Below are 13,220 nucleotides of genomic sequence, written 5' to 3' on the forward strand. Positions count from 1 at the left end.
GAGGATAGAGAAGAAAGGACTCGGGATGATTTAGCAGACAGCAGAGGGAATGTTCATAGTTAACACTGATGGCGGGAACTGTCTGGCTGGTGCTGTTCTAAGCATCATTTTTAAAAAGCTTTATTTATGCATGCGTGCAAAAGTTGAGGTGCAGGCCAGACGTGTGGGGGGGAAAAGAATCCCCAAAAAAAAAAGGGGGAAAAAGAAAAGCAAAACCAACGAAAAAAAACGCCCAAGGGAACAAACGGGAGACAGGAGAGGTCTGCTGTGCCCTGTGGGTCACTCCCTGGCCTGAGATGTAACTCAGACTGCAGAAGCTGCAGATTGCGTCACAGTGCTGCGCTTTAACCCATTGTGCCACCAGGGAAGCCCCTGTTGTAAGCATGTTACCTTATTTACAAAGTTGCTCATCAAAAAACTCTATGAGGTGGGATCTTCTAGAGTTAACCCAATTTCTAGATGAGGAAACTGAGGCAACAAGATAACGTGTCCAAGGTCACACAGCTAGATAGGGGTTGGAGATGGGATTAGGAGCCAGGACTTCCGGCCCCTGTCTGTCTCCATCAAGAGCACTTCTCATTGACTGTGGGCCCCAGTTGAGAGCCTGCGCTGGGGGGTGGGGGTGGGGTAAGATGTAGTGCAAACCTTTCCCACCAGTTCATCATCTGCCCCAGGTCCTGGCCGCCCCAGGGTAGTGAGGCCTGGCTCAGGGCCCAGAGAGACACCGGAATTCTTCCCTCAGGACATCCCTACCCCGCCCAGCTCAGTCCTTCTGCCTTGGGGTAACCCGCCTGCTCATTTATCTTAGAATGTTTGGACTTCGACTTTCTAAAAGATGTGGGCATGTAAAATCCCAAATCAACAAACAAACAGAAGCTTCCACCAGAAGATTGTGAAAAACAGCTGCGTGTTACCAAGGTAGCATCCTGGAGGGGAGCTCAATAGCTCAGAGTGGGGCTGGGGGGCACATACCCTGGAGCTGGGGTCCTGCCTGATAGGTGGGCCACTCCCCGCAGAAGCTCTTTCTTGCGCTCGCTCGTCTGTGTAGTGGGTGCTAAAAACCGCGCTAGGAAAACGAAAGCCAAACCCAGGGAGTGACCTCACCTTAAAAGCTTTCACACAGCCAAAGAATTTGTAAGTCAACCCAAAAGACATTTTACCTAGCGGGACAAAGTAGTGACACACGGCGCACCACTGGCCAGGGACAAGACCCACGGATTCCAGAACTTACTACATTCACAACAGCAGCAGCAAAACACCACACAACCCACTCCATAAAGGGCAGCGGATCTGAATGGACTGTTCACCAGAGGCTATCCAGAGGCTAACAATACAGGAAAAAATGCTTGTGTCACTTTTTTTTTTAAAGATTTATTTTATTTATGCATACAGAACTGGGGTACAGGCCAGAGGTGCAGGGATGGTGAGAGGACTCACCAGAGGTAGAGCGGGGAGCAGAACAGGCAGATGGACGAAATACACCGCTGAGGGGAGCAGCAGGTGGGTCAGGAGAGGTCTGCCGCACCCTGTGGGTCTCCTCCAGGGCTGGGGATCAAACTTGCCCTGAAGTGGCTGTGGCCAGCTTGCAATGCTGTGTCCTAACCCATTGTGCCACCAGGGAGGGCCCTCATGTCACTTTTAAGGAAGGAGATGCAAATCAAAACCAAAAAGAGAGATCATTTCACAAGCATAACAAGAGCAGGTATTAAAAAGACCCCAACGGAAAGTGCTGGAGAGGGAGTGGGTTAGGAGGGACTCTGATGCCTTGTGGGTAGGAGTATAAACTGGCACCATCATTTTGGGTGAGACTTGGGCCTGTCTAAAAATGGAAATGCTCTGTGACCCACCGATCCCACTTTCGGGTATCAATCTGAAAACTGTGAAGCTGTCAACTAAAATATCACATTCTTTATATTGCTTGTGGCAACATTATTTATAATAATTAGGTCTAGAAGTAGCCTGTGTGCTGACTGATGGAGGACTGGATCAAGATGAAGGCCTGGATCCATATAGTGGAATATTATTTAGCCATGAAGAAAGATGAAATGACACCATTTAATGCAAAATGGAAGGAATTCAGGGGAAATGGGTGTGAGATGCAAGCCAGGAAGTAAAGACATATTGGATGGTTTGTGTATGTGACAGACTAAGGAACATAGTGGGTAAATTGGCAAAGCAAATAATTGTAGGGGGGCAGACACTGGCAAAGAAAGGGAGGCTTGGGAATAAACAGGGAAGAGAGAAGGAGAAAGAATGTAATGCATCTAAGGTGGTGGGGAAAAGACCCTGTGTAGAGATAAGGAACAGTAGATTCCTCTAGGTCCTGGACTACTATATTCTTACAGTTCCAACAGTCATTTGAAAAGTATAGTAAGATTTAATGAAGGTTTCTAATGTACATTTCTCATGTGAGCCTCTTAACTCTCTGAGGCCAAGAAGCTATGACCATTGTCTCCATTGTAATAATAATGGTGACACTGTTTAAAAACAAACAAGAAACCTAGTGACCAGAAGAGTTTTTTTTTACTTTTAAAATATCAACTTTGGAGAAAAAAAAATAATGGCACTTGGCCTATAAGATCTCACTGCAGACAGCAGTAAATACATGGGAAGCATCTAGAATAATGACTGGTAGACTCAGTTGTATAGCAACAATTCCAGTTATTATTAATAGAGCTTGACTGGCTCTGTGACCTCAGTTTCCCCATCTGGAACCAGAAGATCGTATGTGGAGGTAGCTGCAAAAATTATAAAGAAAATTATCGAAACGCTTAATTTGGTGGTTCGCTTTTAGCAGGGTCTGGGTGAAATTGGTTTCCTTCCGTTCACTTAGAAACTGAACCAGGAGCAAGTTAAAATATCAAGGTGTTTTTTGAGGAAAAAAAGTTATTGTAACATATCACATGAAGTATACCTCTCTCTCTCTCTCTTTTTAAAATATTTATTTATTTATGCAGACAGAACTTGGGTACAGGACAGAGGTGCAGTGGTGGTGACAGGATTCACCAGAGACAGAACTGGGAGCAGAACAGGCTGACTAAGGAAGTTCATTGCTGAGGGGAGCAGCAGGTGGGTCAGGAGAGGTCTCACCTCGGGGCAGGGATCGAACTCATGCTGAAGTGGCTTTAGCTTCTCAGTGCTGTGCTTTAACCCGCTGTGCCGCCAGGGAGGGCCCAAAGTGTACATCTCTTAAAATAATATTCAGTGAAGTTTTTGAGTTTACCCATGAGCCAGATCGAGATAGGGAACATTTCCATCACCCCACACAGAAGTCTCCCTGGAACCCCCTTCCCTACTACCACACTTCTGGGAGAGGGAACTGTCCTGATTTCCACTGTGGATTATGTGAGTCTGTTCTGAACGTCCTGGAGCAGAGTTTCTGTGATGTCTGGAATCTTCAGATTCATTTGTGCTGTTACACACTTTCATTGGCAAGCCCCGGGGGCACAGCTAATTTTGTTTATGGAAAGGCTGCTGTGAACATTCTCACACTTGTCTTTTCATGATATGGGAACCTGCTTTTGTTGAGTGGAGACCCAGGAGAGGGCCTGCTGGGATCTAAGTAGGTGCATGTTCAACATTAGCAGATTTTGCCGCTTGGACCTCCAAAGTAGTTACTGGCAGGCAGTTACCCGGGAGTAACCTGGTATGGATACCAGTAACAAAACCTTTGGAATTGTTAAAAAAAAAAAAAAATAGCGAAGTAGGAAACTGAAATGCTGAATTAATTTTGTTGTATTCGTATTGAATTCTAATTCCCTCCTCCCTTGTATGTCACGACTTACAACTCACTGAGAATTGGCCATCTCCGTGGACAGTTGTGACTGCGTCAGTTGCTAGCAAAATATTCACTCTTGGTGATGGAAGAAAATGAAAAGAAGCTAAATGTCCCTGGACATGACAGGGATGGCTAACAGATCATAATCTGTCCATATCCTACAAGTGCAAAATATACGAAAAAGGATCAACTAGATGTACAGCTTACACTAAGTGTGTGAAAGCATGTATGTGTTTCTTACAGATCAAAGATGTTTATGGCGTGCTCTTTTGAAAATATTTAAAGAACTCTGTATCTGTATCTGTTTATCATTTATTGCAGTCAGGCAAAGAGTCTGAACAGGAAACTCACAGAAGAGGAGCTTGGAAAGACCAGTCCTATAAAAGGTGCTCCATCTCATTCGCAATGATGGACGTGCAATTAAAGCAGCTGTAGATATCAGCTTCCATCTCCCAGATTGGCAAACATTTGATTGTTGACAATGCCGGCTTGGCAAGGAAGTGGATTGACGGGAACTTTCATATACCAACAGGCATTGCCAAATTGCTCTTTAAAGCGTTGTACTAATTTATGTTCAGTGGGGGGAGGGGATACAAATGGCCATTTTGGGGCCATTTGGTGATGGCCGGTACGTGGAATCTATTTGAACACACCAAGACACAGGTGTTCTGCCTCTGAAGAATCTCAAGCACAGGTCCCCGACGACATCTGAGCAAGAATGTTCCCGAAGAATCATTTGCAAGGTGAAAACTTAGAAACAGCCCCAATGTTTCTCAACAGAAGGATGGGTAATTAAATTTTGGTATAATTAATACAATGAAATATGACCCAGTGTTAAAAGCGAATTACATAGTGGAGGAGAACAGAGAGTTGCATAAGACTCCATACAGCCTGACATCAAATAAAACAATTAGTCGTTCACGGTGGCAAGTACAGGCAGCTGGCGGCAGCATGTGTAGAGAGACGATTTCTACAAAGGGCGCTTTTGTGGGGAAGGGCGGGACGGTGTAAGACACGGGACTTTCGATTTTGTCTGTCATGTTTAATTTCTTAAGCTAGAGGTGAGGATTTGGGTAGTTGTCCCATGAATCTGTAATATTTCATACCAAATAAGACCTTTTTTTAAAAAAAAGATTTATTTATTTATGCATACAGAACTGGGGTACAAGCAGGGAAGGTGAGAGGATTCACCAGAGACAGAGTGTGGAGCAGAACAGGCAGATGGACTAAGTCCACTGCTGAGGGGAACAGTGGGGAGACAGGAGAGGTCTGCCGCGCCCTGTGGGTCACCTCCAGGGCCGGGGATCGAACTTGCACTGAAGCAGCTACAGTCTGGCACAGCTTCGCAGTGCAGCTCTCCAACCCACTGCGCACCAGGGAGGTCCCCTAAATAAGATCTACCTATCCATCTAGGAGTCTTCATATCAAGATAGGGGGTATTTCCCTTTTTTTTTTTTAAGAATTATTTATTTATGCACACAAGAACTGGGGTGCAGGCCAGAGGTGCGGGGGGTGAAAGGATGCACCAGCGACAGGGTGGCAGCAGAACAGGCAGATCTACAAGGTACACCGCTGAGGGGAGCAGCGGGGAGATGGGAGAGGTCTGCCACGCCATGTGGGTCACCTCCGGGGCTGGGGATTGAACTCAGGCCGCTGCGGCTACAGGTAGCTTCATAGTGCTGCGCTTTAACCTGTTGTGCCACCAGGGAGGCCCGGTGGGGGTTATTTCTAAACTATGATTCTGGGGGGAAAAGAATATCATTTTCTGCCTTCAGTGTTTCTGTTGGATTTTGACTAGCACGTGTTGCTCTCATCACCATAAAAAAAAAAGAAGGAAAAAGAAAATGGCCGGCGGTGCCTGCTAAATGGGGTTCCGCATGCTGACCTTTGAGAGGGAAACCCCGTTTCAGGGGGCACCCTCTGCTAGAATGGGGATAAGTAGCCCCAGGGTCATGAAGTGGCGTCTGAGCTCGTAAGGACAGTGACTCTGAACTCAGCAGAAAGATGGGGAGCTGGGGAGCGTCCCCTGGAGTCACGTGGATCCACCCTCACTCCCGCCGTGGTCACCAGCTTGGCTCCACTGGGCCATTTGACGACCAAGCCACCCCGGGAATGAGGACTCAGAAAGCAGAGGCAGAGCGAGCCCCTCCTTGGGGTCCGGCCCATCACCGGGCGTCAGGGGCTGGCTGCCAGTAACTCCCCATTCACTTCCCGGCCAGCTCGTGGCTGGTCAGGTCTGACTCATCAGGATGAGAAGCTCTCCCCGGGCACCCCAAAGCTCACCGCCCAGATTAAGTCTGGGAGAGACCGGATTGTGGGCACAGCCCTGCCTGACCCCATTACGGAGCTGCTGGGGAAGCAAAGGCTGCTTCAGTGTCTCCCCAGACCTACCGCCTCTGCTCCCCCAGGACAGAAGCCACGTGGGGTGCTGTTCCCAGTGCTCCCCGCACCCACCCCATGCCCAGGGAGGCTGTCACAGCCTGCTGGGAAGATTTGGGTGCTTTTCCCCTCGTTTTTTCCCTGCTTCCCTCCTTCCCTCACCCCCCCCTCCTTCCCCTCCCCTGAATCCCTTCTTTCTCGTCCCTTCCACTACAACAAATAGACACAGTCCACTCCCTGGAGCTCTAGTTCCTCACGTGGTGCCACCCCGAGTGAGCGCCCCCCTTTGTCGGCTGGGGTAACTGAGGCACGCACAGACATGTGTGCCCTTCTCAAGGCTTTGCGCTTTCCCTGGGAACCCCAGCCTAGCTCTCGGGGTGCAGTCCGGCCTGCAGCCCCAACGGCAGCCCGAGGCTGAGGTGAGCCCTCTTCTTTCTCTGGAAGCTTCCTGACGCCCACTGTATGCCAGGCGCTGTTGTAGGCACAGGGGGTTTGCTAAGGGATGGAACTCCTGTGTCTCCTTTTCCTGGGTATCTGTGGGGTGGTGGAGAACAATGAGACAGTTATGCAAACAAGACACCCTATCAGAGGCATCACAAGACTTGTAGAAATAGGCTGGGTGAGGTGACAGAGAGACCTGAGGCCTGGGGATGGCCCCTCCAGAAAGTCCCAAGCCCTGAGATAAAGCCTGACTCTGTTCTGCTGAAGGCCGCAAGCACAGCCCCGGGCTAGGGAGGAGCTGCTGGGTTGGAGGAACTCAAAAGCCAGGGGTGGGTTGGGGGTGTGGGGGGCTCGTAGAAGGTAGAGTTACAGTTAGGAGTTCGCTTTATTCCAACTGCAGTGGGAAGAAGCAAGAGGGCTCTTGGCAGGAGAAGATGTGATCTTGATCTGGTTTTTATAAGATCCCTGGGGCGGGCTGCTGTGTGGATGACAGCAATAGATTGTTTCAAAATTGCTGAAGTGTGTGTGGGAAGGTAATCAGCTACTGGGGGGTGGGGGTGTGTGGGAGGGATGCAGTGGGTAAATCTTGGAAGCCTGCCTGGAAAAGGAGGCTGGGGCCAGAATTTGGGCACCTGTGGCTTTTCTCAGAGGACGAGTTGGCAGAAGTAAGGAAGCAGCTTATTGCGGTCTCACGGACACCAAGCCCACATGGAAAAAGTCTAGGGTGGGGTCTTCACCTTCATGAGCACAGTGTGGGTTGGTGGGGCTGGGCTCTTGGCCTCTAATGCTGGAGCACTGGGCCTCTGCTGGGGTAGGCATTTGCAACCCTTCTGTGGGCTATATATGTATATTTTTAATTTATTTATTTATACCTACAGAACTGGGGTACAGGCCAGAGGTGCAGGGGCAGTGAGAGGATTCACCAGACACAGAGTGGGGAGCAGAACAGGCAGATGGATGAAGCACACTGCTGAGAGGAGCAGCGGGCGGGTCAGGAGAGGTCTGCCGCGCCCTGTGGGTCACCTCTGGGCGGGAGATTGAACTTGCACTGAAGCAGCTGCGACCCACTTGCAGCGCTGCGTCCTAACCCGCTGTACCACCAGGGAGGGCCAGGCTAAATCTTTTTTAGCTTACTTGTGTCAGGCACATCACGGCGGTGGTGACCAGCTCTAGAAGTGACAGTGGGGGCCTGATGGTCTAGGCCCAAATCCTGGTTCCACCAGCGATAGACTCTTCGGCCAGTTACCCAGTCGTTCACGCCTCGGGTTTCTCATTCGTATCTTGTAGCTGTCACCTGGGACTCCTTGCGCTGGGATGAGGAGAAAAGGCACAGGGCTCTCACTGGCTTGCACAGCAAGGCCTTGAGCAGCTAAGGGCCCAGGAGTGTCCTCCTCAGTCTGGGGAGCGAATGGTTGCAGCAGCTTCCAGGGGGCCTGTCTGGGAGACAGGCAGGACCTTTCTACCTGGAGCGAGGGGACCTTTCTCAGAAGACCCCAGAGCCAACCCTCTAGGTCACATGGGCAGTGGCTCCATAATCACACAGAGAGCAGGGCGATGGGCTGCCAGGTCAGGGGTAGGGTATATGACTGATGCCCAGGCAATTACCATACCCAGCATCTCACTCCAAAGGGCTGTGGCAGAAAGCCACATGAAGGACAGTGCTGGCACATAGTATGTGCTCAATAAATCGCCCTTGTGCTGATGAAGAAGGTGGCGGAGGAAGCAGGATGAGAAGAGTTGCTTTTTAAGACCGGCGGCATCTGTGACTACAAGGAGCTTTTTTTTTTTTTACCTCTGTGTGTTCTCTGCTCTGCATTTCCATGGCCAGGACTGGAAAGGGAAGGCTGGTTGTTGTTAGGGTCAGGCCCAGTTTGATCCCAGCATGTTGCTTTCTCTGAACGCAGGGCCTCAATCTCCTCAGCTCCTCCCCAGCCCCAACACCCCGCAACCTCAGATGGAGCACGCTCCATCATGAACAGCTGCTCAACATTTTCAGAATCCAGCAACCCCAAGTTGCATGGAATTCCTGGGTCTCTAGTCTCCCCACTACATGGTTTAGATGGCCTGGCCCAGATGCTGGTGAGCGCTTTTTTTTGTTGTTGTTGTCATAGAAGAACTGGGTTGCAGGCCAGAGATATGGGGGGAGGTGAAAGGACTCCCCAGAGACAGAGTGGGGAGCAGAACAGGTGGATCTACTGAAATCCACTGCTGAGGGGAGCAGTGGGGAGACAGGAGAGGTCTGCTACGCCATGACAGTCAGCTTCCTGGACGGGATTGAACTCAGGCCCTAATAGTGATAGCATTGAGACTTCACCCCAGACCACCAGGGAGACCCCACTGAGCATTCTTAATGCGGTAAGATTCCAGGAGATCCTGAGACAGCCTCTGTGCAGAAGGACAGTTCTCTATTCTTCCGCTAACAGGGCTGGGAGGCCTTGGGCAAATTATATCATCTCTCCAAGCCCTAGTTTCTTATCAGTGAAATGGGATCATAAATCTTTGTTCATGGGCCTGTTTTGTGGGTGAAATGAGGTCATGTGGCTGAATCACATGGTCCCAGGTGAAGAAGTTTCCTGGTGTGGTTCATTTACTTTGTGGAGGCAAAATTAGCCATTTGTCTTGGAAATTCAGTGTCACTTAGTGTACTCACAATGGTGTAAACCTCACTTCTACCTAGTTCCAAGAGAAGTGAACCTTGCATCACCCCAAAAGAAATCCATGTCCATGAAGCAATCAGTCCCTAGCTGTCAGCCTACCCTAGTCCCTGGTGACCCTGAACAACCAGCTTTCTGTCTCCAAAGGTTTACCTATCCTGGATATTTGAAATACATGGGATGTACCAGATGTGACCATTGTATCTGGCTTCTTGCACACATTCTTACCTGACCCTGCCTCCCCTCTGCCATGAAGGGGAGACCCCATAGGACCCAGGGGAACAATCCAGCTCCTTCTAGAAAGCTCCTCCAAGCCTGTCCTTTCTTTCCACTCAGGAGTGAGAGAACTCCAGAGTCCTACTCACACTTAGCATCATTTTTTGAGCATCATCAGCATCTTACAATGGCTCAGCACTTCATTCGTTTTTGCGGCTGAATAATATTCCACCCATGGGATATGCCACACCAAAAATAATCTATTCCTCATTGAGAGACTTCAGGGCTGGTTTTACCCTGGGATGGTGAGTCTTGCTCCTGAGGACCTGTGTGCACAGATACTTAGTTGAATTCTTTTGGGTGGAATTTGAGTTCTTAGGAGTAGAATTTTTGGGGTCATATAATGATTGGATGTTTAACTTGTTAAGGAATCCCCAGAATGTTTTGGGGTTGAGCCATTTCTTGTCCCCACTAGCTGGTTTGTCACCAACACAGGCTACTTTCCAGATTTTGATTATAAGCATCCCCACAGATATGAAGTGGGATCTTGGGGCTCCTTTGTAAGCAGTGACATGACGGGAGATAGTTTTGGGGGCCCGAAAAATGGCTTGTAATGTTCATCCATGAGAGCCAGAGCTGCTGGCTTTTGGGTGTGGTGGCCCAGCATGCTTTCTTTGGAGATTCTAGAAAGTCAGTGTGCCTCTCCTCATGGGTCCTTCTCACCACCATCCCAGGAAGGGGAGAGCTCGGGGGTCTTCTCACTCCTGAGTGGGAAGAAAGGACAGGCTGGGAGGTTACTTTCTAGAAGGAGCTGGGATTGCCTCCTTGGTCCTGTGTGGTCTCCCCTAGCGGGCAGAGGGAATGCAGGGCCAAGTCAGAGCTTCCAGGGCTCTAAGTGAGTAGCTCCTGCTTTGGGGAGTGGAGAACCCCAATCCAGGCTCCGGATGAGGGGTGTCATCATGGTCAACTGGAACGGAACTTGTCCCATCTCAGGCACACTGTCCTTGCTTAGCGTCTCTCCAGAGTGCCAGGGAGGCGGACCCACTCTGCCAGCTCGGCCCCGCGCTCTGCACGTCTCTGCCGGAACATGGAGCCCAAGCCCCAGCTCCGAACACAGGTCTGGGTCCGGTGAAGCTTCTGGGATGGCGTCCTGCTGTGGAAGGACAGAGCGCTGTCCTGCGAGCGCACCCCGCCCGGCCCCGGTGGAGCCTCGCTCGGGGTTTAGGACCCACAGCCCTTCCCTCCTCTCGGCCTCAGCCGCTGCTGCACCCCGTGTGACCTGAGGGGCTAATGAGGAGGCTTTCCAAGGTCCAGCTACCTGCCCGGACTAGGTGCGGCTGAGTAGAGAATGTGGGCTATGGGAGGAAGCTTTGTGCACTCTCAGCAGCTGCTCCAGACCTGCGCGGCCTTGACACTGGGTCTTTTTGTTCTTCTGGGTCTCTCGGACTGAAACACACTGGCCAGCACCAGCTCAATGGGCCCAGGTCCCGTTCCCCAGAAGCAGGTCCTACAGTCCCTGACCCCTAAGCCTCAGCCCCTCCCCCTAAGCCTTAGTCTCCTCCCCTAAGACTCAGCCCCACCCCCTAAGCCTCAGCCCTGCCCCTAAGCTCAGTCCCACCCACTAAGCCTTAGTCTCCTCCCCTAAGTCTGAGCCCCTCCCCCTAAGCCTCAGTCCCTCCCCCTAAGCCTCGGCCCCTCCCCCTAAGCCTCAGCCCCTCCTCCCAAGCCTTAGTCTCCTCCCCCTAAGCCTCAGTCCCAGCCCCTAAGCCTCGGCCCTGCCCCTTCAACTACTTTATTAACAAGCCTTCCCGGACCCCTCTTCTTACCCCAGGTTCTGAGCCCACCAGCTACGCAGATTCTGTGGGAGATGAGCTGGATGGGTGGGGAGGGAGGGAGGGGAGCTGCAGCTCTCTGCAGCCTCCTCCAGGCGTTCCAGAGACCTCTGCTCTCTGCACAACCTTTGTTAGAGTGAGGGGCCCACCTGCCTCTTCTGCTAGAATCTCACAGCCCTGGCTCACCTTTAATTCATTCTGATTTCTTCTTTCAGGGTAACACCCCCCCACCCCCACAACTTTTTGAGTGGGAAAAATTTTGGCTGTGACAATAACAGAGCGTTCCAGGAAGTGGAAAAAGAAAACCAGCAAAAAATAAAGAGAAAAATACCTATAATTCTACCTTCCAGAGTTAGCCTTTTTCATATAATATTGACCATAGGAATATTTACTTTGTATTAAACACTTGGTGTGGATAATTGTGTTTAATTTTGCTAACAGCCCCAAGAAGTATATTTTCACTGCATTTTACACTTAAGAAAGCTAGAGAGAGAGAGAGATTGATTATATACTGGCCCAAGGTCACACAGCTTGTAAGATTCAAACCCAAACCATCTCTGTCTACTTGTGCACACACCCTCCCAAACACTGTCCACGTAAGTATCTCTATGCAAAATGATTCCATGGCATTAACTGCAGCCATTGCTTTGTAATCTGCTTTTTGCTCATTCATTTAACAATAGAGAATTAACATGTTCCCAAAGTCACTGTATTGTCTTCTGCAATATTATTTTAAAAGGCTGCTTCATATGTCATTGTAAGCATGTTCCAAGGTTTGTTGAACTAATCCCCTATTGTGGTGCACGGAGGCTGTTCCTAAAGTTTTTGTTATTATAAACAACACTGCAGAGAACAGACCTGGGATAATATTTTTGCCCACGTTCACTGTAATCTCCTTGGGGGTAAATTCTCAGAAGGAGAGCTTGGGAGGGAAGAGGCGTGCCTTTTGTTTTTCAAATGTCTGTAACATCTTTGGATCAATTACATATAATTTGTGAATACAAGTTGTGCCATTAACAAAAGGAAGGTTGACACCTTTCCTAACTTGTTGGGTTTTGCACAACCTAGAATTATATGACTTGTAAACAAGTCTTCTAATAACCCTGGATTATCTTTGACGATTGTCAGGTCATGTAGAGGTGGTAATTTATTAAACAGATTTTTCACATCTGTCCAAGTACACCTGGGTGGAACGGAGAGAGGAGTTCCTGAAAGACAGGCTGGGTCTGGCCTTTGGGGGAGCTGGTGGGCAGCGGATGGCCACGTCAGGGGGGCTGCCACCCCCTCCCGGCCACCCCACCCCTGTTCTAGCCCTGTTGTGCCAGGGGGGGGCTGGGGGAGCTGCCCCCTGGTGGAGCAGCCCCCAGGCTACTTGGAGCAGGGATGGGGCAGCGGAGGTGGAAGCCGGGCGGGCCTGCAGATAACAAGTCATGCCCTGTTTCTACAAGGCAGTGGGTGCCATTTCGACATGGTTATTATCTCGCTTCAACTGCCAAGAAACCCCAGCTGGTGATGGTGAAATGCCCCAGAAGAATTTCTTCAGGGAAGTCATTCTCCAGCTCAACAGTTTCTCATTCCATGCATGTCGGCAGGAAGGAGGATCTTCTGTGCGTGAGGGCCGCCCTCACCGACCCAGTCGCATTCCTGGGCCTTCCCTGTTGGGCCACATTGTGTGGCTTTCTGGACACCTGCTCCAGGAGCTGACGGGAGAAGCCGGAGGGCGCAGGCCTACTGGGCACACTCTCTGGGTTAGCTGGGGCAGAAGCTGTTTGGACTTCGGCCCGGTTATCGGGTGCGACATGTGGCCCAGTTTCTGTGCAGGCAGGGACCCTGGAGTCGGGGAGACAGTTCCTGCCTGCGGGGGGCTCACCGTGCAGGGGCGAGCTCAGTCAGGGCCTGCAGGCTGCCTTACAGGAGCCC

This window comes from Condylura cristata, unplaced genomic scaffold (genome assembly GCF_000260355.1).
Source record: "Condylura cristata isolate star-nosed mole 26May11 unplaced genomic scaffold, ConCri1.0 scaffold00039, whole genome shotgun sequence".
In the NCBI taxonomy this organism is placed as follows: Eukaryota; Metazoa; Chordata; class Mammalia; order Eulipotyphla; family Talpidae; genus Condylura; species Condylura cristata.